The sequence below is a fragment of the Aquarana catesbeiana genome, linkage group LG08 (assembly GCF_042186555.1).
Source record: "Aquarana catesbeiana isolate 2022-GZ linkage group LG08, ASM4218655v1, whole genome shotgun sequence".
NCBI classification, from domain to species: Eukaryota; Metazoa; Chordata; class Amphibia; order Anura; family Ranidae; genus Aquarana; species Aquarana catesbeiana.
This window is the reverse complement of record NC_133331.1, coordinates 107,820,040-107,847,388: the sequence shown is the minus strand read 5'-3', so window position 1 is coordinate 107,847,388 and position 27,349 is coordinate 107,820,040.

Below are 27,349 nucleotides of genomic sequence, written 5' to 3'. Positions count from 1 at the left end.
ACAATACACCACTATGGGTAGACATAGAAAAGACGATATCACCAATGAAAGACCTAACTTTACTGCTTATGGGCGACAGGTGGGCACCATGGGACACAACATCCCTCCCCCCTATGCAGATCTCATTAATGGCATGGAGATTCCTTCTAAAACAAAATCACACTGACACACATGAAATAAACTACAAGTTACCATTGAACCTCCTAGAAACAAAAATTCCAATGCTATTAGTGAGGGACCTGGTAAACCAAGGCATCACACACACATCAGACCTTTATACTGGGACCCAGAATAAATCTACAGAACAAATTATGACACAATACCAACTGCCGAATGACAAGATGTTCACATGTTTATGAATCACACATTTTTTCAAATCGCAGCCAAGCCCAAAGATAAAACTCCCGCTCAAAGTTTAGCAATTTTACTCAACAGACAAACAAGACCCAAAAGGAATATCTTTCTTTTACAACATCATTCCCAACAAATTAACATTTAAGAAAACCATAGCGATGGGTAAATGGGAGGCAGATATGGGCACCACCTTCTCAGACGAACAATGGCAACACACCTTCAGAGAAACACACAAAGCTTCACATTGTGTTAAACACTGGGAACTGGTAATCATAATGACAAACAGATGGCATTACACCCCATATAGAATAGCAAGCTACTTCCCAAAAACATTGCCAAAATGCTCGCGGGAATGTGGACAAATAGGAAACCTATTACACATGTTCTGGCAATGCCCAAACATAAAAAGCCTGTGGAACCGAGTATTTCAACTAATTACTTCCCTAACAGGAATGCTAACCCCTGCTGACCCAGCTCTGGCAATTCTCCACTTAAACATAGAGAAATTCCCGCCCAACTTCTGACCAGTCGTTACTCACATCCTATTGGAGACACGCATAATGATTCTGTGTAATTGGAAAAACACCACATCTATAAACCTATCAGACGTTACGAAAGCAGTCCACAGGAACTATACGTCCAAGCATCTCATAGCAATCAATTCTATGCAATGTAATCTCTTTGACAAACGGTCTATATGGCCCAAAAAACAATAACAATAAGCAAGGTTTCCTTGACTCGTTGATTTTTCAATACGTAAGTCTCCCTCTTTTGATTAATGATTTGTTGTTATTAGTAACCACGCAAAAGTGGTCTACGGATGTATATTGTGTATATCGAAATATCTTATTTTCTTTGTACTCTTGTTTATTCCTGAAATATTCAATAAAAAATATTGAAACAAAAAAAAACTTTCTACTGTTTTTTTACACACTTCTTTTGGTGAATGAGAAGGGGTATGTACCCCATACTCTTTCACATTGGGGGCAGGGATCTGGGGCCCCCTTGTTAAAGGGGGGTTTTAAATTCTTATAAGCCCCTCGCCCACAGACCCCCACAACCACTGGGGGGAAGAGGCCCTTGCCCCATCAACTTGGGGACAAGGTGCTTTGGGAATGAAGTGCTTTGCTTTCCCCCTTCTTTCCTGGCCTGCTGGGCTGCATGCTTGGATAAGGGTTTGGTATAAATTTTGAGGGGGATCCCCCCATTTAAAAAAAAAAATTTGGCATGGGGTTCCCCTAAAAATCTATACCGGACCTAAAGGGAATGGTATGTATTGGGGGGGGGCACGCTGTTTTTTTTAAAAATGTTTTTAATGCTGTCACTTGTTTGTATATCCCACTGACAGCAGATGAGTCATGGTTGTTGAGGATGCGGTGGAAACACGCTCCTTAACCCCTTCATGCTGACCATATGCAAATATGTGGTCCCACTGGACTGGGCTTTTTTCCGTGAAGCCACATACTTGCGAATTTCACTTTGTGCTGCCGCGCAGCACGCTCCCAGCACAAAGACCAGGGGCTCACCGAGAGCCCCGTCCTGTTCTAATAATCGGGACACTGAGAACACGATTCCGGGTCACCTGAGTGCTGTGTTAGCCTCTGATTGGCTATCACAGTGATCAGTCACTGTGAAGCCCGCCCCCCTATCTTCTGTCTCTGTGTCAGGGCTGGGCTTAGCCCTCCCTTCTCAGAGCTCAGGTTGCTCAGCTGTCGGTTAATTTCCAGTGCTCATCATTCAACAGTGACTAACCTGGTGATCATATACTATTTGTTAACAAACCCTGCTGGCTATTTAAGCTGTATGGATTAGATCTCCTGTGCCTTTGCCTTGGTCAACATATATAGAGACTCTCTGCTGTGTTCCTGTTGAAGACTTGCCTGGCTGACGTCCCTTCTGGTTCCTGATCCTGTCTGCTGCTCTGACTATGCTGATCTCTGGCTCCCCGATTTCCTGGCTTGTTCTGACTACTTGATTTGGTAACCGAACCCAGGCTATGTTTTGACTACGTCTCCATCTGATTCATGGTTCCTGACACTCTGTGAATTAACAAGAGAGAGACCTTGTATCACTCTCTGTCCTCGCAGAGATAGAAAAAAGGGTGTGTAGAAAAATAAAAATGTATAATAAAATAAAGAAAAATTTTAAAAAAATACCTAGATCAAGGTTTGATCTAGGTCAGTGCCATGGTTTATGTATGGGTCAAGGTCAGGGTCAAAAGTCAAGGTCAGGGTCAGTATTTTTTTGACAGGAATTTTTTTCTAAATTAGTATCAGTGTCGGTGTGTTTTAGGTAGGATTAAGAAAAAGCAAAATGAGCACTATTGTTTCTGGGCTGTACTACGGGTACAAACTACAACTAACATACACATATATTATATAGAATTTATATAGAATTTATTTTGGGCTGTTCTTTAGTGGTAGGTTATGGTAGTAGCAAGAAATATACAGTTAAATTGAAAACAATTTTACTACTTTGGGAGTTTTCCTTTGATAATAAAAACAAATCAGGAGAAATCCATTACGATTTACCACCAAATGAAATCCCAGTTTGTCCTGAAAAAAAACAAGGTATTATCCATCTGGATGCACAAAGTAGTTGTGAGGATATGTACGGTTTTATGAACACATGTCAAAATTGCAAAATTGGGCTTAGGCATTAAGATTTGTTTTACCCTTAGGTGCACATCCCTCTTAACTCTGCCTCTCCTCCTATCAGCGTGTTTTTTTTGTCAACCTATGTGCTTCCCTGGTGCTGCCCTTCCCTCTCCCAGTCTGATTGCTAATGTTGTTGGGTAGAGGAGAGAGGGGGACCGGCGGTGGCAGGTGGTGCTGTTGCGTTGTTTGATTGTTGGTGCGAATCCACAGAGCAGCATTGTGTCTGGAAGGAAGGAAGTGTGTGAGTGTGTGCTGCAGACTGGATCTAATCCCCCCTGCCACCGGGAGAATCGGTGGTGGGTGCGGACCGGATCAAACCCCCCCCTTGTGATCGGGAGAAGCGGCGGCGAGTGACCCAAAGGGACTGTGAGAGGCAGTGGGCGGGGGTGACAGAGGAGGCGGTTTGACCGGGAGAGAGGCCAGGGGACCGCGCGGTGACAGGTCTGACCGGGAGAAGCGGCAGGTAAGTGTGCCACAAACCGGAGGGGGAGAGTGACAGGCAGACAGGGGAGCGGTGGGAACAGTAACAGGCAGGCTGACCAGGGGAGACCGTAATCTCTGACAAGCCCTGCAAGTGTCAGATTGCATGGGCGATTGAGCAGAGCAGTCATAACCAGTTAACAGTAAAAAACAAAAAAATAAAAAAAACTGACTGACTGTGTCTAGCTTGGACGCTGTGTATTGTGAAGTAACTGTTTTTGTTGAGTATTGGGAGTACCTGAATATTGTGGGTGTATTGTGAGTACCTGTGTATAGTGAGTACCGGGGTATAGTGAGTACCTGGGTATAGTGAGTACCTAGGTATAGTGAGTACCTGGGTATAGTGAGTACCTGGGTATTGGGAGTACCTGTGTATAGTGAGTGCCAGGGTATAGTGAGTGCCTGGGTATAGTAAGTACCTGGGTATAGTGAGTACCTGTGTATTGTGAGTACCTGTGTATAGTGAGTACCTGTGTATTGTGAGTGTTGAGAGTACCTGTGTATTGTGAGTACCTGTGTATTGTGAGTACCTGTGTATTGTGAGTACCTGAGTGTGTGTGAGTATGTGTGTGTTGTGAATACCTGGGTGTTGTGTGTATCTGAGTAGTGTGGGTGGATTGCTAGTACCTGAGTATTGTGTGTACTTGTGTATTGTGAGTACCTGTGTATTGGGATTGCATGTGGCAGTGAGTACACGATTGCTGCGAGTGTACGTGGGCTGCGAGTGCATGTGGACTGCGAGTACACATGGGCTGCCAGTGCACACGGGCTGCAAGTGCATGTGCACTGTGAGTGCACATGGGCTCCGAGTGCACATGGACTGTGAGTACACATGGACTGTGAGTACAAGTGGGTTGCGAGTGCATGTGGGCTGCGAGTGCATGTGGGCTGTGAGTGCAAGCGGACTGTGTGTGCACGTGGACTGTGAGTACCTGTGTATTGTATTGTTGAGTACTTGTGTATTGTTGAGTATTAGTGTCAGGAAGCTAGTTGTTAGTTAATTGGACAGGGTATAATCCCCAATTCTCATTCATTTAGTAGGTACGATGCTCGGCAGGTGTGGGGATGCGACTCAGTGTACATCTTGCGGCATGTATGTGTTCCTTGATCATCAGATTGAGGGCGAATACTGCTGTGCAAAATGAAAGCACATTTTTTCTGTGGAAGCCCAGGTTCTGAATCTAGGGAAGCAACTGTCAGCACTGAGAAGACCCTCCATACTAAAGGAGAGCTGGGAAAATACCCGGCAGGTGTCGGCAGGGGCCAGCACAGAGGCGGGTGGAGATAAAGAGGTACGGGCACTAGAAAAGAGTAGATGGGTGACAGTCAGGAAGAGTAGAGGGGAAAGTGCCAGGGAGGCCGATCCTGGACTGGAAGATCCCAATAAGTACGCCCCGTTGAGTGACGTTGTGAAACCAGTCAGGGACCAGCACTGCTGGAGCTGAGAGACTTCCCTAGCTGCCAGTAGGGATGGGCTGTCTGTTCGGGTCGATCATGAGTTCGACTCGAACATTGGCTGTTTGCCCGTTCGCCTAATAGCGAACAATTTGGGGTGTTCACGGCAAATTCAAAAGCCGTGGAACACCCTTTAAAAGTCTATGGGGTAAATCAAAAGTGCTCATTTTAAAGGTTAATATGCAAGATATTGTCATAAAAAGTGTTTGGGGGCCTGGGTCTTGCCCCAGGGGACATCTATCAATGCAAAAAAAAGTTTTAAAAATGGCCGTTTTTTCGTAAGCAGTGATTTTAAGAAAGTGAATTTTGACAATTCCTTTATTGATGTCTTCTTCTTTCCCCACTTCTTCTTCCATTTTCTTCTGGTCTTCATTCGGTTTTCTTCCTCCATCTTGTTCTTCCCCCGCTTCTTCCTCCGATCCTCTGCTTCTTCCTTCGGTCTTCTCATCTGCATCTTCCTCCGGCTTCTTCTTCCCCGCTTCGTTCTTCGGACGATCCGCATCCATGGGAGGTTCCCGCTGTATGACGCTTCTGTTCTTCTGACAGTTCTTATATAACTGAGGGCAGGGCCACCCGGTGACCATGCCCCCTCTGACGCACGGGGACTTCACTGTGACTTCCCTATGGTTTTCCCCGTGGTGTCAGAGGGGGCGGAGTCACCTGTCACATAACCGGGTGATCCCGCCCCCTCTGACATCACGGGGAAAACCATAGGGAAATCCCCGTGAAGTTCCCATGCGTCAGAGGAGGGCGGGGTTCCCGGGTGGCCCCACCACCCATGGAACCTCCCATGGATGCGGATCGTCTGGAGAACGAAGCAGGGAAGAAGACGCCGGAGGAAGATGCGGACGAGAAGACCGAAGGAAGAAGCAGAGGATTGGAGGAAGGAGAGGAAGAAGCAGGGGAAGAACAAGATGGAGGAAGAAAACCGAATGAAGACCAGAAGACGGTGGAAGAAGAAGCGGGGAAAGAAGAAGACATTTATAAAGGAATTGTCAAAAACCGTCTCTTGTCTTTTTTAACATTTTTGACACTTTTTTTTGTGAAATGGTAGGGGTATATTTGTACCCCATTACCATTTTACACGGGGGGTGGGATCTGGGTGTCCCCTTTTTAAAGATGGCTTCCAGGTTCCAATAAGCCCCCACCCGCAGACCCCCACAACCACCGGGCAATGGGTTGTGGGGATGAGGCCCATGTCCCCATCAACATGGGGACATCCTCTTCATGTTGAGGGCATGTGGCCTGGTACGGTTCAGGAGGGGGGGGACTCTCTCGTCCCCCCTCTTTTCCTGCGGCCTGCCAGGTTGTGTGCTCGGATAAGGGTCTGGTATGGATTTTGAGGGGGACCCCCACGCCATTTTTTTTTAAATTTTGGCGTGGGGTTCCCCTTAATATTCATACCAGACCCAAAGGGCCTGGTAATGCACTGTGGGGGAACCCCAGGCCGTTTTTTTCAATGATTTTTATGAGTATTGCAGAGACCCGACAATTCATTATAGCTGCTGGCGCTACCTCAAGTATTTTTAAATGACTTTTTTCCTTTAGAAATGTCATTTTGCTCTCAGACTGTTGTAAACACGGCAAACATGCTCCACTTTACAGGCATACTATAGACACCCCCAGGTACAGTGGCGGAACTACCGCCATAGCGACCCACGCGGGCGCTATGGGGCCTGCAGCCGAGTGGGGGCCCGGTCAAAGTTGCTAATAGAATTGCTTTTAACCTGATTTTTCGACACCCGCTGCCGCTAGAGGTCCGTGGCCGGCAGAGATAATGTCTCGGCCGGCCGCCATTTTCCTGAAGACCAGACGAGTTAGAAATGACAAGTGGAGCCTGCCGAATGGCTACAATAGAAATAGAGCTGCGGTCCTCTATTTTGTTCCTCCTGTTCTGTCGGGGGGGGGACAACCTGAGATGTAAGGAAGCATTCCCCTGGGGACACCTGAGATGTAAGGAGGCACTCCACTGGCTGGGGACACCTGAGATGTAAGGAGGCACTCCGCTTGCTGGGGACACCTGAGATGTAAGGAAACACTCCGCTGGGGACACCTGAGATGTAAGGAGGCACTCCGCTGGCTGGGGACACCTGAGATGTAAGGAGGCACTCTGCTGGCTGGGGACACCTGAGATGTAAGGAGGCACTCTGCTGGCTGGGGACACCTGAGATGTAAGGAAACACTCCGCTGGGGACACCTGAGATGTAAGGAGGCACTCCGCTAGCTGGGGGCAGTGACACCTGAGATGTAAGGAAACACTCCGCTGGGGACACCTGAGATGTAAAGAAACATTCCCCTGGGGACACCTGAGATGTAAGGGGGCACTCCGCTGGCTGGGGACACCTGAGATGTAAGGAGGCACTCCGCTGGCTGGGGACACCTGAGATGTAAGGAGGCACCCCGCTGGCTGGGGACACCTGAGATGTAAGGAGGCACTCCGCTGGCTGGGGACAGTGACACCTGAGATATAAGGAAACACTCTGCTGGGGACACCTGAATGTAAGAAGGCACTCCGCTGGGGATACCTGAGATTTAAGGAAGCATTCCGCTAGCTGGGGACAGTGACACCTGAGATGTAAGGAAGCACTCCGCTGGCTGGGGACAGTGACACCTGAGATATAAGGAAGCACTCCGCTGGCTGGGGACAGTGACACCTGAGATGTAAGGAAGCACTCCGCTGGCTGGGGACAGTGACACCAGAGATGTAAGGAAGCACTCCGCTGGCTGGGGACAGTGACACCTGAGATGTAAGGAAACACTCCGCTGGGGACACCTGAGATGTAAGGAGGCACTCCGCTAGCTGGGGGCAGTGACACTTGAGATGTAAGGAAACACTCCGCTGGGGACACCTGAAATGTAAGGAGGCACTCCACTGGGGACACCTGATGGCATCTGGTGACAGGCGACGTGGCAAGTGACACACTCAGGGCTCCTAATGATTCTGCATTATGGTGAGTTGAACTATTTCATTTTATATTACAATGTAATGATAGAAATAATGCGCTTTAATCACCGCTTTTATTGGCAAATTTTTGTTTTGTTGTTCGAAACTAATATAAGCTGTTGCCTGGGTACTGTGCCACATGAGTGTGTTAATCTGTTGTTCAATGGCATTAGTTAATTTTTTTTGCTGGGGGGCGGGGGACTGTTTGCAGGGGGGGGCCCATACAACATTTTGCTATGGGGCCCTGTGATTTCTAGTTACGCCCCTGCCCAGGTACGAAATTTAAAGGAATTTTTCACTTTTATTTTTTCATTTTAAGCATTATTAAAATCACTGCTCCTGAAAAATCGGCCGTTTTTAAAACTTTTTTTGCATTGATACATGTCCCCTAGGGCAGGACCCAGGTCCCCAAACACTTTTTATGACAATAACTTGTATATTAACCCTTAAAATTAGCACTTTTAATTTTTCACATTCGTGACCCATAGGCTTTAACGGTGTTCGCGTGTTCAAACTATTTTTTTGCCTGTTCGCATGTTCTGCTGTGAACCGAACAGGGGGGTGTTCGGCCCATCCCTAGCTGCCAGGTAAGAAATCCTCCAGTGAGAGTGGGGGGGAAGCGAAGGGAAAGGAAAGACAGATTCTGGTAGTAGGGGACTCAATTCTTGGAAGGACAAAGAGGGCAATCTGTGACAAAGACCTGAAGCGCCGAACTTTATGCTGTCTACTGGGCGCTCGGGTTCGGCACATCACAGATCTGGTGGACAGATTACTGGGAGGGGCTGGGGAAGACCCGGCTGTCATGGTGCATGTTGGCACCAATGACAAAGCCAGAGGAAGATGGAGTGTCCTAAAGAACGATTTTAGGGACTTAGGAGCTAAATTGAGGAAAAGGACCTCCAAGGTAGTATGCTCAGAAATACTACCGGTACCTTGAGCCACACCAGAAAGGCAGAGGGAGATTAGGGAAGTAGACAAGTGGCTAAGGAGCTGGTGTAGAAATGAGGGGTTTGGGATCCTGAAGAACTGGGCCGACTTCTCAGTCAGTCACCAGTTCTATAGAAGGGATGGACTGCACCTAAATAAGGAGGGTATTAGATCTGCTGGGAGTGAAGATGGCCGAAAAGTTAGAGGGACATTTAAACTAGGCAACGGGGGGAGGGTCCAGAGGTAGAGATAGTCAGCGCAGAACATATTCCAAAGGGTAGTATTGAGGGCATTAGTGGTAGGTTTATTAAAGCACATAAACCCGAGGTAAGTATAGTAACAAGTCCTATTTGTAACCTCGGAACACCCAATAAGAAGACAGTATGTGACCGGTCTAAACTACGTGGCATGTTCACCAATGCCAGGAGCCTGGCGGACAAGATGGGAGAACTAGAGATACTGTTGTACGAGGAGGAATTAGATTTTGTGGGAATTTCAGAGACATGGTTCAACAGCTCTCACGATTGGCTGGCAAACATTTAAGGGTATTCCCTTTATCGCAGGCATAGAGAGGGTAAAAAGGGGGGAGGGGTATGCCTGTATATCAAGAATAATGTATAAATGAATGTGAGAGAGGACATCACTAAGGGAGCTAGGGAAGAGGTGTGTCAGGTACTCACCAAGGCCGGAATGCTGAGAGCGGCTTCCCTAGCAACTAGGTGCGAGATACCCCTGAAGGTGGCACAGAGGGTATCAGGCACGGAGAGGCACGGGTTGCCAGCAGGTGTGCGGGTCACCAAGTTGTCTCCAGGCGTGTAGAACCCTTGTAGCGTGGACTGGTTGCTGAAATGGAGAGAAGCTTGGCAGGGACTCCAATACTTGACCTGGAACCAGGAACAGAGCTGAGGAGAAGCACAGGATTAAGCAAGACAAGTCCTGAAGCAGGCCGAGGGTCAGACACCAGGTAATCGTAGTAGCAAGCACAGGGTTAAGCAAGACAAGTCCTTTTTAGCAGGCCAAGGGTCAAACACCAGGTAATCATAGTAGCAAGCACAGGGTTAAGCAAGACAAGTCCTTTTTAGCAGGCCGAGGGTCAAACACCAGGTAATCGTAGTAGCAAGTCCTTTTTATAAGCCGAGGGTCAAACACTGGAGAGGAGAAAAGCAGAGGAGTCCTTAATCGAGCCGAGGGTCAAACACTGGAGAGAAGATAAGCAGAGGAGTCCTTAATCAAGCCGAGGGTCAAACACTGGAGAGAGATAAGCAGAGTAGTCAATCCTCATGACACCCCAAAGGAAGCACCTTCATGGCTAACAGACGACAGAATTAGAAATAGATTTGAAAAACGTAACATTAATAAGTCACCGGGAACAGGTGGCTTGCACTCGAGGGTCCTTAGGGAAGAACTCAGTCAAGTAATCGCCAGACCATTGTTCCTAATTTTTACTGACAGTCTACTGACTGAAATGTAGAAAACAATCATGTGTACTGGTGTGCAAACCACCAACTAGACTATAAAAATAAAAAATAAAAATATCGGTGATAAAGCTGCCACCCTAAAGGTGTTCCCACAACATGAAATAACTAGCTAAAATAATAATAGGTAATGTGGCGCTAAATCCAAGAATATTAAAAACCCCAGCAATGTGAAAAAACAGTGAATAACAAATATAAAAATATAAAAATATATAATGAATGTGAAACAACCACATAAATGGAGATTTTACATAAAAAATCCCAATACTAATTGTGTCAACAACAATTAATCTACCATCATAATGTGTACCAAAGGTTATAATAAACCATTGCTACAACAAAAATAGGTGTATATAACTTTATTAATAAATCAATCATGAATTATCTATCCAAAAATTAATCAAAGTGACGATAATCCCACCAGGATCCAGTATAAATACAGTGAAAAAATGCAAAATATACAATCAGTGAACGTAAGTAACAAATAAAGTGTAATTTCATTAATAAAGACCAGTGTATAAGAAGTAGTAGTCCAGAAAAAGTAATTCAATTCATGCAATAAATCGTGCATCTATTACCCAGATAGACTGCGGCACAATGGCTCCCCTGGGCGAAATCCCGTACATGTACGTCCTATCCGTTTTCGGGCCACCAGAGGGAAGGTCACCCGCTTTCACTGCACGGTGGGAACCCGATGCGCGCGGTAAGTTTCAAAAGTCTCCGATCTGTCCGTCGCAATGTCGCAGTACCGCTAATTACTAGTAAAAAAAATTAAAATAATAAAAATGCCATAAATTTTTCCCATAGTTTGCAGACGCTATAACTTTTGCACAAACCAATCAATATACGCTTATTGTGATTTTTTTTACCAAAAATATGTAGAAGAATATGTATTGGCCTAAATTGATGAATAAATTTGTTTTTTAAAAAACTTTTGGGGATATTTATTATAGCAAAAAGTAAAAAATATTGTTTTTTTTCACAATTGTCGCTCTCTTTTTGTTTATAGCACAAAAGATAAAAACCGCAGAGGTGATCAAATACCACCAAAAGAAAGCTCTATTTGTGGAAAAAAAACGCAAATTCCGCTCAGGTACAGCGTCGAACGACCGCGCAATTGTCAGTTAAAGCAACGCAGTGCCAAATTGTAAAAAGTGCTCTGGTCAGGAAGGGGGTAATATCTTCCAGGCTAAACAAACAAGAACAAGAACAAATTTCTTCATCAGTTTAGGCCAATATATATTCTCCTACATATTTTTGGTAAAAAAATCGCAATAAGCATATATTGATTGGTTTTCGCAAAAGTTATAGCGTCTGCAAACTATGGGAAAGATTTATGCCATTTTTATTATTATTTTTTTTTTTAATAGTAATGGTGGTGATCTGCAACTTTTAGCAGTACTGCAACATTCCGATGGACAGATCAGAGACTTTTGACACTTTTTTGGGACCATTGGCATTTATACAGCGATCAGTGCTATAAAAATGCACTGATTACTGTGTAAATGTCACTGGCAGGGAAGGGGTTAACACTAGGGGGCGATCAAGGGGTTAAATGTGTGTTCCCTCAGCATGTTCTAACTGTGTGGGGATGAGAGTGACTAGGAGAGGAGCCATATCGTTTTTCCTACTTAGAAGGAAGAAACTATATTGCTCTTCTCCTCTGACAGCAGAGGGATTTGTGTGTTTACACACGCAAATCCCCGTGCTGGCGCTTGTGCACGCGATCGTGCGTGGCCGGCGGCGATCGTGCCTGCTGGCGATCGTGCCCGCCGGCGATCGTGCCCGCCGGCCATGCACATCGGGTCCCCTGCCGTGCAGCCGGCATGCCCTCTGGTGGCCGGAAATGGGTAGGACGTACCCGTACGGGATTTCGCCCAGGAGTGCCATTGTGCCGCACATCTGCATAACACAGTCAGCAGGTGGTTAAAATGATTATTCACCTTTGCAAAAAACCTGTCTATGCAGGCAAGGGATGTTTGAAAATTAAATCAAACTGTGCAGTTCTGACAAAAGATGTATAATACCTTGCTACAGGTGTAGGCCATTTACATACCTCCTGAAGCCTGATTAAAATGCTCTCGGGACGTTGCTAAGTACTCCCTGGATGTTGCTAAGTGTGGCCTAGTCACTCACCTCCACCATCACATAAGTGATTTCTTTCTCTGATTCAAACCCCCTCACATACTCTTTCTCTCCCCGATCATGTAGCTCTGAGCTCAGCATTTGAAAGCTCACTCCTGTGATGGTGGAGGTGAGCAGTGATGACTAGGCCTCACTTAGCAATGTCCTTTTTTGTATTTGGTGTCCAGCTATAACGTGAACATTAAATCTATAAGATAAAGGTCACAGGCCTTTCCCACCAGCCCACACCACTTACCTGCGGGTAGATATGCCATGCAGATCCACCATTCCTTTCCTAGCATCTCACATCACTTGTGTGTGTGACACTGGGCAGTTTAACTTCGGGTAACCGGTATGAGTATTCATCACATACCAGCCACACATTTCTGCCCACTAAGTGCATGTGAAGGGGGGGGGAGCAGTGCACTCCCCTTCCCTGGGTTTAGCAGTGTCCTCCAGAGTCAAAAGTTTTGCTGCCTGTTGCAATTAGGGATGAGCCAAACACCCCCCCCCGGTTCGGTTTGCAGCAGAACCTGCGAACGGACCGAAACTTCACACGAATGTTAGAACGCCATTGAAGTCTATGGGACTCGAACGTTCGAAATCAAAAGTGCTAATTTTAAAGGCTAATATGCATGGTATTATCCTAAAAAGGGTTTGGGGACCCGGGTCCTGCCCCAGGGGACATGTATCAATGCAAAAAAAGTTTTAAAAACGTCCATTTTTTCGGGAGCAGTGATTTTAATGATGCTTAAAGTAAAAAAAAAAAGTATTTCTTTAAATATCGTACCTGGGGGGGTGTCTATAGTATGCCTGTAAAGTGGCGCGTGTTTCCCATGCTTAGAACAGTCCCTGCACAAAATGACATTTTTAAAGGAATAAAAGTCATTTAAAACTGCTTGCAGCTTTAATGTAATGTCGGGTCCCGACAATATGGATGAAAATCAGTGAGACAAATGGCATGGGTACCCCTCCCCCAGTCCATTACCAGGCCCTTTGGGTCTTGTATGGATATTAAGGGGAACCCCGCACCAAAATTAAAAAAAGGAAAGGCATGGGGCCCCCAGGCCCTATATACTCTGAACAGCAGTATACAGGCGGTGCAAACAAGACAGGGACTGTAGGTTTGTTGTTAAGTAGAATCTGTTTGTAATTTTGAACTGGTACATTTTTAAAGTGTAGCTCCAGGAAAAAAAATCTATTTTTAAGCTTTTTGGAAAACATAGGAAAGGGTTATCACCCCGTGACATTTGTTTTGCTGTCTGTGCTCCTCTTCAGAAGATTTCATCTCACTTCCTGTCCCAATGACAAATGTTTTTAGAAAATTTGGGGTTTTTAGTGAAACAAGGATTGGTGATAAAGCATCAGTGGAAAGGAGAAATGTTTTTTCCCATATTAACTCTTACAGGAGAGAATTTCCCTTCCTAGGGGTAGATTTCATCTCACTTCCTGTTGTCTCCTTCCGTTTGCAAGTAGGAGTCGTTTGTAAGTTGGATGTTTGAAAGTAGGGGCCTGCCCTATATACTCTGCAGAAATTGTGGCCTTAGGTGTTGGTGTTGCCACAACACTGTAAGCCCTCACAGGACCCTGCTGTGAAATATTAGATCAAGAATTGTAATTACATGCCCCTGTTGAACAGGGGCAGAAAAATTGGGCCTTTGGTGATGGTGGTGGTGCTGGTGACACAACACTGTAAGTCCTCACAGTTACTCTTAGTGGGCACTGGAATGGGCCCTGCTGTGAAATATTAGATCAAGAATTGTAATTACAGTCAGGTCCATAAATATTGGGACATCAACACAATTCTAATCTTTTTGGCTCTATACACCACCACAATGGATTTGAAATGAAACGAACAAGATGTGCTTTAACTGCAGACTTTCAGCTTTAATTTAATCTTTTGCAGTCAATTACAGCCTGAAGTCTGGAACGCATAGACATCACCAGACGCTGGGTTTCATCCCTGGTGATGCTCTTCCAGGCCTCTACTGCAACTGTCTTCAGTTCCTGCTTGTTCTTGGGGCATTTTCCCTTCAGTTTTGTCTTCAGCAAGTGAAATGCATGCTCAATCGGATTCAGGTCAGGTGATTGACTTGGCCATTGCATAACATTCCACTTCTTTCCCTTCAAAACTCTTTGGTTGCTTTCGCAGTATGCTTCGAGTCATTGTCCATCTGCACTGTGAAGCGCCGTCCAATGAGTTCTGAAGCATTTTGCTGAATATGAGCAGATAATATTGCCCAAAACACTTCAGAATTCATCCTGCTGCTTTTGTCAGCAGTCACATCATCAATAAATACAAGAGAACCAGTTCCATTGGCAGCCATACATGCCCACGCCATGACACTACCACCACCATGCTTCACCAATGAGGTGGTATGCTTTGGATCATGAGCAGTTCCTTTCCTTTTCCATACTCTTCTCTTCCCATCACTCTGGTACAAGTTGATCTTGGTCTCATATGTCCATAGGATGTTGTTCCAAAACTGTGAAAGCTTTTTTAGATGTTGTTTGGTAAACTCTAATCTGGCCTTCCTGTTTTTGAGGCTCACCAATGGTTTACATCTTGTGGTGAACCCTCTGTATTCATTCTGGTGAAGTCTTCTCTTGATTGTTGACTTTGACACACATACACCTACCTCCTGGAGAGTGTTCTTGATCTGGTCAACTGTTGTGAAGGGTGTTTTCTTCACCAGGGAAAGAATTCTTCGGTCATCCACCATAGTTGTTTTCCGTGGTCTTCCGGGTCTTTTGGTGTTGCTGAGCTCACCGGTGCATTCTTTCTTTTTAAGGATGTTCAAAACAGTTGATTTGGCCACACCTAATGTTTTTGCTTTCTCTCTGATGGGTTTGCTTTGTTTTTTCAGCCTAATGATGGCTTGCTTCACTGATAGTGACAGCTCTTTGGATCTCATATTGAGAGTTGACAGCAACAGATTCCAAATGCAAATAGCACACTTGAAATGAATTCTGGACCCTTTATCTGCTCCTTGTAAATGGAATAATGAGGGAATAACACACACCTGGCCATGGAACAGCTGATAAGCCAATTGTCCCATTACTTTTGGCCCCTCAAAAAGTGGGAGGCACATATATAAACTGTTGCAATTCCTACACTATTCACCTGATTTGGATTTAAATACCCTCAAATTAAAGCTGAAAGTCTGCAGTTAAAGCCCATCTTGTTTGTTTCATGTCAAATCCATTGTAGTGGTGTATAGAGTGAAAAAGATTAGAATTGTGTTGATGTCCCAATATTTATGGACCTGACTGTGCATGCACCTGTTGAACAGGGGCAGAAAAATTGGGCCTTTGGTGTTGGTGGTGGTGCTGGTGCCACAACACTGTAAGTCCTCACAGTTACTCTTGGTGGGCGCTGGAACGGGCCCTGCTGTGAAATATTAGATCATGAATTGTAATTACATGCACCTGTTGAACAGGGGCACAAAAATTGGGCCTTTGGTGGTGGTGGTAGTTTTGCTGGTGCCACAACACTGTAAGTCCTCACAGTTACTCTTGGTGGGCACTGGAACAGGCCCTGCTGTGAAATATTAGATCAAGAATTGTAATTACATGTCCCTGTTGAACAGAGACAGAAAAATTGGGCCTTAGGCACTGGTGCTGGTGCCACAACACTGCAACCCCTCACAGATACTCTAGTTGGAGCGCAGGAATGAGCCCTGCTGCAAAGAATTGCATCAAAAATTGTAATTACATGCCCCTGTTAAACAGGGGCTGAAAAATTGGGCCTTAGGCACTGGTGCCACAACACTGCAACCCCTCACAGATACTCTAGTTGGAGTGCAGGAACTAGCCCTGCTGCAAAGAATTGCATCAAAAATTGTAATTACACGCCTCTGTTAAACAGGGGCTGAAAAATTGGGCCTTAGGCACTGGTGCTGGTGCCACAACACTGCAACACCTCACAGATACTCTAGTTGGAGCGCAGGAATGAGCCCTGCTGCAAAGAATTGCATCAACAATTGTAATTACACGCCCCTGTTAAGCAGGGGCTGAAAAATTGGGCCTTAGCCACTGGTGGCGGCGCCCAGAAACAAAAATATTCTTACAAGCTATCAGCATGATCATTGAGGAGGAAGAGGATAGTCACTCAGCATAACAGGATAGTCACTCAGCATCAGCATAGGCAGTCTTGAAGGGATCTGACATTTCAAAAAAATGTTTTCGGTTACATCAGCATCAGGTGCTTGGTATCTGGTGGTGATCCAAGACTGATTCATTTTTATGAAGGTCAGTCGATCGACCGAGTCGGTGGACAGGCGCACCCTGTGGTCGGTTACAAAGCCTCCAGCAGCACTGAATGTGCGTCCCGAAAGAACGCTGGATGCAGAACAGGCCAGTAGCTCAATTGCATACTGTGCAAGCTCTAGCCAGTGATCCATCCTCAAGACCCAGTAACCCAGAGGATTTTCAGTGGGAAAGGTGTCCACGTCAGATCTTGCCCCTAGGTATTCCTGCACCATGTAAAGCAGACGCTGGCGATGGTTGCTGGAACCGATCATACCTTGGGGCTGGGGACTAAAAAATTGTCTGAACGCATCGGTCAGACGGCCACCTTCTCCACCGCTCCTTCTTTGACTGACCGAAGCCTCGGCAACACGTTTTCCAGGAACAGGAGTTTGTAACCTCCCAGTCCCTGGGAACGCATTGCACAGACCTTTCTGTAAGGCCTCCCAAAGATGTTTCATCCTCTGCTCCCTCTGCGATGGCAAGAGAAGGTCTGCAACCTTACTCTTGTAATATGGATCAAGGAGGGTTGCCAGCCAGTATTGATCCCTCTCCTTGATACCACGAATACGAGGATCCTTCCGCAGGCTTTGCAGGACCAGGGAGGCCATGCAGCATAGGTTTGCTGAGGCATTCGGTCCGGAGTCCTCTGGGTCACTAAGGACGACATGATCCGCAGCCACCTCCTCCCAGCCACGTACAAGTCCATGGGTTTCTTGGGACTGTAAATGATCCCTTAAAGACTGCTGCTGATGCTGAGTGTCAGGCTCCACCTCCATGCTGAAACAATCCTCCTCCTCCTCCTCTTCCTGTGTGATTGGCGGGCACGCAGGAACACTGTCTGGATAAAGGGGGCCTTGAGAGCTAAGGAAGTCCTCCTCTTCCTGCCTCTGTTCTGCCTCAAGTGCCCTGTCCATTATTCCACGCAGCGTGTGCTCCAACAGGTGGACAGGGGGGACAATGTCACTGATGCATGCACTGTCACTGCTCACCATCCTCGTGGCCTCCTCAAATGGTGACAGGACAGTGCATGCATCCCTGATCATGGCCCACTGGCGTGGGGTAAAAAAACAAGCTCCCCTGACCCTGTCCTGGTGCCATAGTCGCACAGGTACTCATTGATGGCCCTCTGCTGCGTGTGCAGGTTAAATTCCTTTTGGAGGTCTGCCAGCCGAGCACTGGCATTATGTGACCGGCGGAAATGCACACAGACTTTCCTGGCCTGCCTCAGGGCATCCTGTAAGCCCGGGTACCTGCCCAAGAACCGCTGCACCACCAAGTTAAGGACGTGAGCCAAACAGGGCACATGGGTCAGTTGTCCCTGTCGGAGGGCTGAGAGGAGGTTGGTGCCATTGTCGCAAACCACCATTCCTGCCTTAAGTTGGTATGGCGTCAGACACCTCTGAACCTGCCCCTGCAGAGCTGACAGAATCTCTGCCCCAGTGTGGCTCCTGTCCCCCAAGCACACCAGCTCAAGCACCACATGGCTTCTTTTGGCCTGCGTACTTGTGTAGCCCCTTGAACGCCTACAGAGCACCGCTGGTTCCGAGGACAAAGCACAGGAAGAGGCCATGGAGGAAGAAGAAGAGGAGGGGGTGGAGGAGAGAGGTGTGTCTGAATCACCAGTAGTGGCATTTTGGAGGCGTGGTGGCGGAACAACCTCCAACACTACTGCACCTTGTCCTGCATCCTTCCCAGCTGCCAACAGAATCACCCAATGCGCCGTGAAACTTAGGTAACGTCCCTGTCCATGCCTGCTGGACCATGAGTGAGCGGTAATATGCACCTTACCGCTGTCCAGCGAAGCCAAGACATTGCCTTCCACATGCCGGTAGAGAGCCAGAATCGCCTTCCATGAGAAAAAGTGGCGTTTGGGAACCTGCCACTGAGGAACCGCACTTTCCACAAACTCACGGAAGGGGGCAGAGTCTACCAACTGAAAAGGTAGCAGTTGAAGTGCTAGCAATTTTGCCAAGCTAGCATTCAACCGCTGGACATGTGGATGGCTGGGAGCGAACTTCTTTCTGCGGTGCAGCAGCTGGGGCAGGGAAATTTGCCTGGTACAATCTGACATTGGCGTACCGATAGCAGATTGCCCGCAAGTACTTGGCTGTGATACACCTAATTCTACACCTTCATTCCTCTCAGTGCAAGAGGACTGAAGGTATAGTGGGGTTGGAGATCCCAGCTGATGAGGAGCAAAGAGAGGTCCTCTTTGTTCTTTGGTGTGAGTCTTTTAGGTACGCTTGCCAACGAACTGCATGGCAGGTCAACATATGTCTGGTCAAGCATGTGGTGCCCAAGTGGGAGATGTTTTGGCCACGCGAAAGAGCCTTGAGACATATGTTGCAAATAGCAGCGGTGGGATCTGATGCACTCATCTCAAAAAAGGCCCACACCAAAGAACTTTTGGAATAACGGAATGGAAAATCCTGCGTCATTGGTGATGTGCCTCCTCCTCCTCTCTCCTATCAGGCACCCATATGGAGTCAGTGACCTCATCATCCCCTCCCTCCTCATCACTGGAGCAAACCTGGCAGTATGCTGCAGCAGGGGGAACATGACTGCCAGATTGCTGTCCTTCTTGGGCACCCCCTCTGTCTGGGCTCACGTTACTGCCTTCCTCTAGCTGAGTACCATCATCGGAGCCTTCAAAACGCTGGGCATCCTCCTGGAGCATGTACCCAACACTGTGGTCAAACAGTCTGGGGGAATCTTCAAGAGAACATGGTGGGGCTAGGGAAGGAGTTACTGATGCCATTGAGCCGAGGGAAGAGGCCGCGTTGGCAGCTGCTTTGCCAGACAAGGTACCCTGAGCCTAGGTGAGAGAGGATGAGGAGGATGAGGACGGCTTGGTCATCCACTCGACCAAGTCTTCCGCATGTTGCAGCTCAACACGGCCAGCTGCCGAAAAAAGGCCATGCGTGTCCCACAGCCACGTGCTGATGAGGACGCACCGTGTCCACGACTGTTGCACTGTTGCCTTTAGACACAGAGCTTGCTTGCCCTCTTTTATTGGCTTGTGACTGTCTGCCTCTCCTTGTTGGCCTTCCAGACATACTATTGGCCTGCAGTGAGATGTAGCTGCACAAAACTGGGACGTATATATATACCGATTATACTGCAGCTAGCAGAATCAACTGCCTGCCTGTAGTATTATTAGTATGAGAACACCTGCACTTGTCTTCAGGTAGCTATACTGTAGGTGCAACTGTGCAGGGTACAGGGTACAGTAACTGGAAATACGTCAAGAGCCTACACAAGCACCTGGCTTTAGTTAGTTATACTGTAGGTGCAACTATGCAGGATACACAGTACAGTAACTGGAAATACGTCAAGAGCCTACACAAGCACCTGGCTTCAGGTAATTATACTGTAGGTGCAACTGTGCAGGGTACACAGTACAGTAACTGGAAATACGTCAAGAGCCTACACAAGCACCTGGCTTCAGGTAGTTATACTGTAGGTGAAACTGTGCAGGGTACACAGTACAGTAACTGGAAATACATCAAGAGCCTACACAAGCACCTGGCTTTAGGTGTCTATACTGTAGGTGCAACTGTGCAGGGTACACAGTACAGTAACTGGAAATACGTCAAGAGCCTACACAAGCACCTGGCTTCAGGTAGCTATACTCTAGGTGCAACTGTGCAGGGTACACAGTACAATAACTGGAAATACATCAAGAACCTACACAAGCACCTGGCTTCAGGTAGCTATACTGTAGGTGCAACTGTGCAGGGTACACAATACAGTAACTGGAAATACATCAAGAGCCTACACAAGCACCTGACTTCAGGTAGCTATACTGTAGGTGAAACTGTGCAGGCTACACAGTACAGTAACTGGAAATACGTCAAGAGCCTACAAAAGCACCTGGCTTCAGGTAGCTATACTGTAGGTGCAACTGTGCAGGGTGCACAGTACAGTAACTGGAAATACGTTAAGAGCCTACACAAACCTGGCTTCAGGTAGCTATACTGTAGGTGCAACTGTGCAGTGTACACAGTACAGTAACTGGAAATACGTCAAGAGCCTACACAAGCACCTGGCTTCAGGCAGTTATACTGTAGGTGCAACTGTGCAGGGTACACAGTACAGTAACTGGAAATACTGTAAAAACACCTGCCTGCCTGTCAGTATATTAAGAAGAGAAGAACAGGATCTAGCTAAACTGAATACAGTGTATATAAATATATATATATATATATATATATACAACACCTGGGATGCATATATATATACACAATACACTGCAAGTGCAGCTAACTGACTCGACCTGCCTACTCTATCTAACTTAAATCAAATGACACTGTCTCTCTGTCTATCTATCTCTCTCCACCACAACACACTACACAGGGCCGACGTGCAGGCGGCCTTATATAGTGTGAGGCGTGTACTAAACCCCCTGAGCTATAATTGGCCAAAGCCTCCCTGGCTTTGGCCAATTATGGCTCTCTGTACACACGGCGCTGTGATTGGCCAAGCATACGTGTCATAGTGCATGCTTGGCCAATCATCGGCCAGCAATGCACTGCGATGCCACAGTGAATTATGGGCCGTGACGCGCCACTCGAATTTGGTGCAAACGGCTCAAAACGTTTGTAATTTGGCGAACGACCGAACACACAAGTCAAACGCATGTTCGAGTCGAGCATGCGTTCGACTCGAACACAAAGCTCATCCCTAGTTGCAATCCTGATGCAGCTGGCCCAAAAGGGGAGGGGAAGGGAGGGCAGCTGCCTGGCCGCAGGATTGTGGCCCAGCTCAGTCTTCAATACCATACTTACCAACTGTCCCGAATTTCCCGGGACATTCCCGGGATTTAGCCTCTTTTCCCAATTTTATTAATTCCTGGGAAATGTCCCGAGAAATCCACTTTTTCACGATTTTTCACCGCCGCTAGAGGTCCGCAGCCGGCGGAGACAATGTCTCCGCCAGCCACCATTTTTGAGAAGACCAGAAGTGGAGTGGAGCTGGGTGGGTACAATAGAAACCGAGCTGCTGCAGCACCACCCAACCTCCGCCCCGCTCCGCCCCACTCCGCCCATCCCTGCTCTGCCCCACTCCTCCCCGCTGCCAGTCTGTTATGGAAAGGGGCAGGGGTGGGCGGTGGTTCTATTATAACCACGCAGCCGGCAGGGACATTATTTTGTTCCCCCTTGGCCTTCTGTAATGGCGGCGGATTCACAGCTGGGGACTCCTGATGTGGGGGGGGCCCTGCTGGGGACTCCTGATGTGAGGCAGGCTCAACTGGGAACTACTGATGTGAGGGGGGCTCTGCTGAGGACTCCTGATGTGAAGGGGGCTCCGCTGAGGACTCCTGATGTGAGTTGGGTGTCCACTGAGGACTCCTGATGTGAGGGGGGCTCCGCTGAGGACTCCTGATGTAAGGGGGGCTTTGCTGAGGACTCCTGATGTAAGGGGGGCTCTGCTGGGGACTCCTGATGTAAGGAGGGGCTCCACTGGGGACTCCTGATGTAAGGGTGGCTCCGTTGGGGATTCTTGATGTAAGGGGGCTCCGCTGGGGACTCCTGATGTAAGGGGGGCTCTGCTGGGGACTCCTGATGTAAGGGGGGCTCCGCTGGGGACTCCTGATGTAAGGGGGGCTCCGCTGGGGACTCCTGATGTAAGGAGGGGCTCCGCTGGGGACTCCTGATGTAACGGTGGCTCCGCTGGGGAATCTTGATGTAAGGGGGGGCTCCGCTGGGGACTCCTGATGTAAGGAGGGGCTCCGCTGGGGACATCTGATGTAAGGAGGGGCTCTGCTGGGGACGTCTGATGTAAGGAAGGGCTCTGCTGGGGATGTCTGATGTAAGGGGGGCTCTGCTGGGGACGTCTGATGTAAGGGGGCTCCGCTGGGGACGTCTGATGTAAGGGAAGCTCCGCTGGGGACGCCTGATGTAAGAGGAGGCTCCGCTGGGGACGCCTGATATAAGAGGAGGCTCCGCTGGGGACGTCTGATGTAAGGGAGGCTCCGCTGGGGACATCTGATGTAAGGAGGGACTCTGCTGGGGGCACCTGATGTAGGACAGACTCTGCTGGGGGCACCTGGTGGTATCTGGTGGCAGGCGACGTGGCAGCTGACACGCTCAGGGGCCCCACTGATTCTGGATTATGGTGAGTTGAATGATTTCATTCTATATTACAATGTAATAATAGTAATAATGTGCCTCAATCATCCTGACACCACAACAACCATGGTGTCGGGATAATTGAAGCGCTAACACCAGGTGTTTGGAGTATCTTTATCTGCTGATTTGTTAAACTCTGGAATACACATTCCTATTGTGTTGTAGCATCTGGGCCTGCTGTCCCTCCATCCCTCTTTCCTTCCTTCTCTCTCTTTCCCTCCTTCTTTCATTCTTTCTCTCTCTCTCCCTCCCTCTTTTCCTCTTTCTTTCTCATCTCTCATTCATCTCAGACTCTAACCACACTCCCATGCAAACCACGTCCATATAAGCCACACCCACTATTTCACGTAAACCATGCCCATTTTTCGGCGCTACGCGCGCCGTATTTTTCTTTTTTGTTCTTTTTTACACCTACAAATGCATGCCTCGCCCCCTAATTATAATAAAACTCCACCTACAGCCAAAAAAAGTGTCCCTATTATTTTTTTTACAATGTTGGCAACTATGCAATACCTGAGTGGGCCAGTGAAAAAACACATTTGTTTTCAGTTTGTTTTGTGCCCTGGTCCTGCCTTGTTGCCTTTGTGAACCCTGAGCTATACCCCGATACAAGACCAACCATTTTGCACAAGAAGAAATAAAAACCGTGACTGATCATTAATGCAGAAAGCTCCTACACAGTGGCAAAGAGTTGTTTTGTGCTGGATTATTGCACAGATGATAAGGAAATATACAAAGCACATCAAGATTCAAGCACCTGACTCTTGTATTTAGACACTATGAGGTCTGTTCATCTTACAAGGAAAATGTTTACTTTGCAATGGAATTTTCTGTTAACTTAGTAAGTGAAAATATAAAAAAAAAACATATTTTTGCTTGCTATTGATTGAATGATGGAAGTCAGCAGAGCTTCACCTCACACTAAGAAAAGGGACAATTCCCTTGCAAAGCAAACAGCCTATTTGCCTTTAATAAACTGACTCCCTGTTTAGCCCAGACTTCAGCTTTAACCAGTTGTGGACATTGTGCATGCTACATATGAGAACCTAACGTGGTAATAAACCCAAAACCAAAAATGTACTATATTGCAGCTTACCAATCGTTAGAGGTGGTGGCTGCATTGGTTTTCTTTTCTCAGGCTTTTTTTCTTCTGTTTTTAGCTTGTGATCTGGCCAGTAACAAACCTCCTGTGTTATAGTGTCCCTATTCTGGATCAATGGGCACAGGGACACCTTTGGACAGTAGCATTATTAATCTCAGGTGATGGACTAGAGATTTAGATACATAAACAATTTGAAGCTAAATGGCAGCCACAGTATAATCAGTAACAACAATTTTTTTTTCTTTTAGGATAAAGGACATCATCATAAATAAAAGCTGATCATTGTATGCACCCCTGTTAGTGGTAAATGGTTTGCCTCAACCCTGTAACTGATACATCTGGAAGAGTGCTTGTGTATAAAAAAAAACAACAACAACAGACGAACTGGCAGGATCACCAGGTGAAAATAAAGGGTAAAAAAGCCCAAAAAAAGAAAACGAATTCAGCCATCACATCTACGAATTGTTAAGCTGCAATATAATAAATGTTTGCCCCACTGCTGCTCCCACTCCCTTGAACTTGATGAAAAACCAATAGCTAGGAGTTGCTGCGTAAATAAAGTACTTTACAGTTTTTGTCATAAACCGGACCTTCTGACACAGCGTTTATAAACACTGTTTGTAAACAGATGTTACTTCTCTATTTACTCTGTTTCATACATCTTCAGATCAAAGGGATGAACTTTGATCTGCATATGATTGTCAGTTATAGCAACATGACAAGTATAAATATTTTTTAAATGAAATTTGATCATATTTAACCTCTTATACAATTATAGTTTACTTTTAACAGCACCGATCAAAGCAGAGCTATACTCACCTTCTCTTCAGCAATGTGGTGTCCCGGAGCTCCCTCACTGATCACTGACATCTTTGAAAGGTCTCCCTCCCGATTTCAATCTTCAGCCATTTTTACTAGACATGTGCATTCGTTTTCGTCCGAATGCATTTTCGTCCGAATTTCAGGTATTTTCGTTGTCGCTTTGACAAATGATAACGAAAGTGCAGAATCCGAAAACCAAAAGACCGACAAATGCTTTATTTTCCTTTTCATTACGACAACAGTTCAATATAGATAGGAGATTCGACATGACACTGACAATAACAATCTGTGTCTATCGAACCTGTGGTCGAATGTGCCTAGCTTTAATTCTATAAGTCCAAGATTATTCTACATAGAGAGAAAAGATTTGACATAGAGAGAAAAGATTCGACATGGAAAGAAAAGATCGCTGCTGGAATTGGGTGGGAGAAGTAAAATAAAAATAATGATGATAATGAATGTTATTGGCCGATTGTAACCAAAGAGGAGGGGCAGTAAAATAGCTAGAACTAAGTACACACATACAGCCAACTTACTTTCACTTACGATTTGCTAGCAGAGAGAGACACACACACTGAATAATTTCAGAAGACAGCCAAGCTACAGTTCAACTAAACTTTTTCATATTAATCTGCTGCTATTGTGTTAGTGTTGTGAACTTGATATTGATACTAGTGTTGCTAGTGTTGTGATAGCCTCAGAGGCTGCCCATGTTGTGGGGGGGCTTATTATTATAGATTCTATATTATAATGCCATATCAATATCTAACACAACGTCGGATGCCGCGCCCACCATTGCACTTGGAGATTGAGAAACGTATGTGAAAGTTGGCTGACTGTTGGGGTAGAGTAGACCATTGAACATGAATGACGAAGTTTCGACAAACCAACGAAAAACATACAAACGTCAAATCTTTGGCTTATGGTGTCTGTCGAAAGTTCTAAGAAGATTTGACAGAGCAGCTAAACTGTACGACGCTGCAATCATACATTTCCGGTCAAATGCATCAGCCCATAGGCTATAGAAAAATTCTAATCTTGGTTGACTAGTAAAATAATTAATAAATATAATTATTACTAGTTATACAACATTAGAATTCTACTACAGCTAGCTTGTAGGCGGAAAATTCAACCGGAAATGTACACGTACAGTTTAGCTGCTCCATCAAATCTTCTTTGAACATTCGACAGACACCATAAGTCTTCAATGACAGATTCGACCTTAATTAATTTGAGTTTTCAGACGAATGCAATTTTTAACGAAAAACGAAATAAATAAAAAAGAATTTCGGGAGTAACTAAAAAATGTATTTTTCGGACGAAAACGAAATTCCGAAACGAAATATTTCATTGTGCACATGTCTAATTTTTACTGGCCAAGCCAAAATTATATTACTTTTAGGCATGCACAGAAGTTCATTCATCTAGGTAGATGCTGAAAGTGTAAACTAATCTGCACATGCGCAGCTCAGTGTACAGTGTAAGCAATTAGACCCCCTTCCACACTGATCTATCAATCAGGTCCGCCTGTCAGTTTTTCAAATGACCCGATCAGGCCATTCATTGCTCTCTATGGAGCATTGGATGTCAGCCGACATGTATCCACTGACATGTGTCAACATCCGATCCGATCCTGTCTGCTAAAAAACAAACAGGTCCCCATCTGTCTGACAGGTCGGATCAGATGACAGTCGGATGGAAACGGACATTCTTTCGACAGCCCAATAGAAAACAGCGGGCTGTGTCCACTCTGCATCAGCGGAGCAGACACGGGCCTGTCATCTGCCTGCTCAGTGGGGATCAGCGGAGAAATCCCCTGCTGAGCAGGATGATCCGCTGACGGAGTCCGCTTGATGTGAAAGGGGCCTTGGGGGGAAATAGATGAAATAGTTTGTCTCTTCTGCATTATGAAGTCTGTCTTTGCACAAATGTGTATTTCTCCCCACCTTTTTTTTTCCTGGTGATTTTTCTAACCAATAACACACTTAAAAAATATATATATATACTTTATTTACTTTGTTGTTTTTTTTTTTTAAAGTGCACAATTGAAAAAAAAAAAATATTTATTTCATGTGTAAATAACTGTGCAATGCTTTGTACCAAAATCATATTTTAGTGTAATAAAACAGGATAAATTATATATCAACATTTATACTTTTATCTACAGTAACACTATTTTATAAACTAACACTGATCATAACAGAAAAAGTGGATTTTTTTTAGTTTTGTTGTTTTTTTTTGTATATTGATTGCATAAAAAATAAACTAATTTTTAAAAGACAATGGGGGTTATTTACTAAAGGAAACTCCACTTTGCACTGCAAGTGCACTTGAAAGTGCACTGAAAGTGCACTTGGAAGTAAAGTCACTGTAGATCCGAGGGGGACATGCAAGGAAAATAAAAAACAGCATTTTAGCTTGCACATGATTGGATGATAAAATCAGCAGAGCTTCCCCTCATTTCAGATCTACCCCTTATGGGGCGTACACACGGTCGGACTTTTCAGCTACAAAAGTCCGACAGCCTGTCCGACAGACTTTCGACGGACTTTCGACGGACTTGCGGCGGACTTTCTAACGAACAGACTTGCCTACACACGATCACACAAAAGTCCGTCGAATTCTTA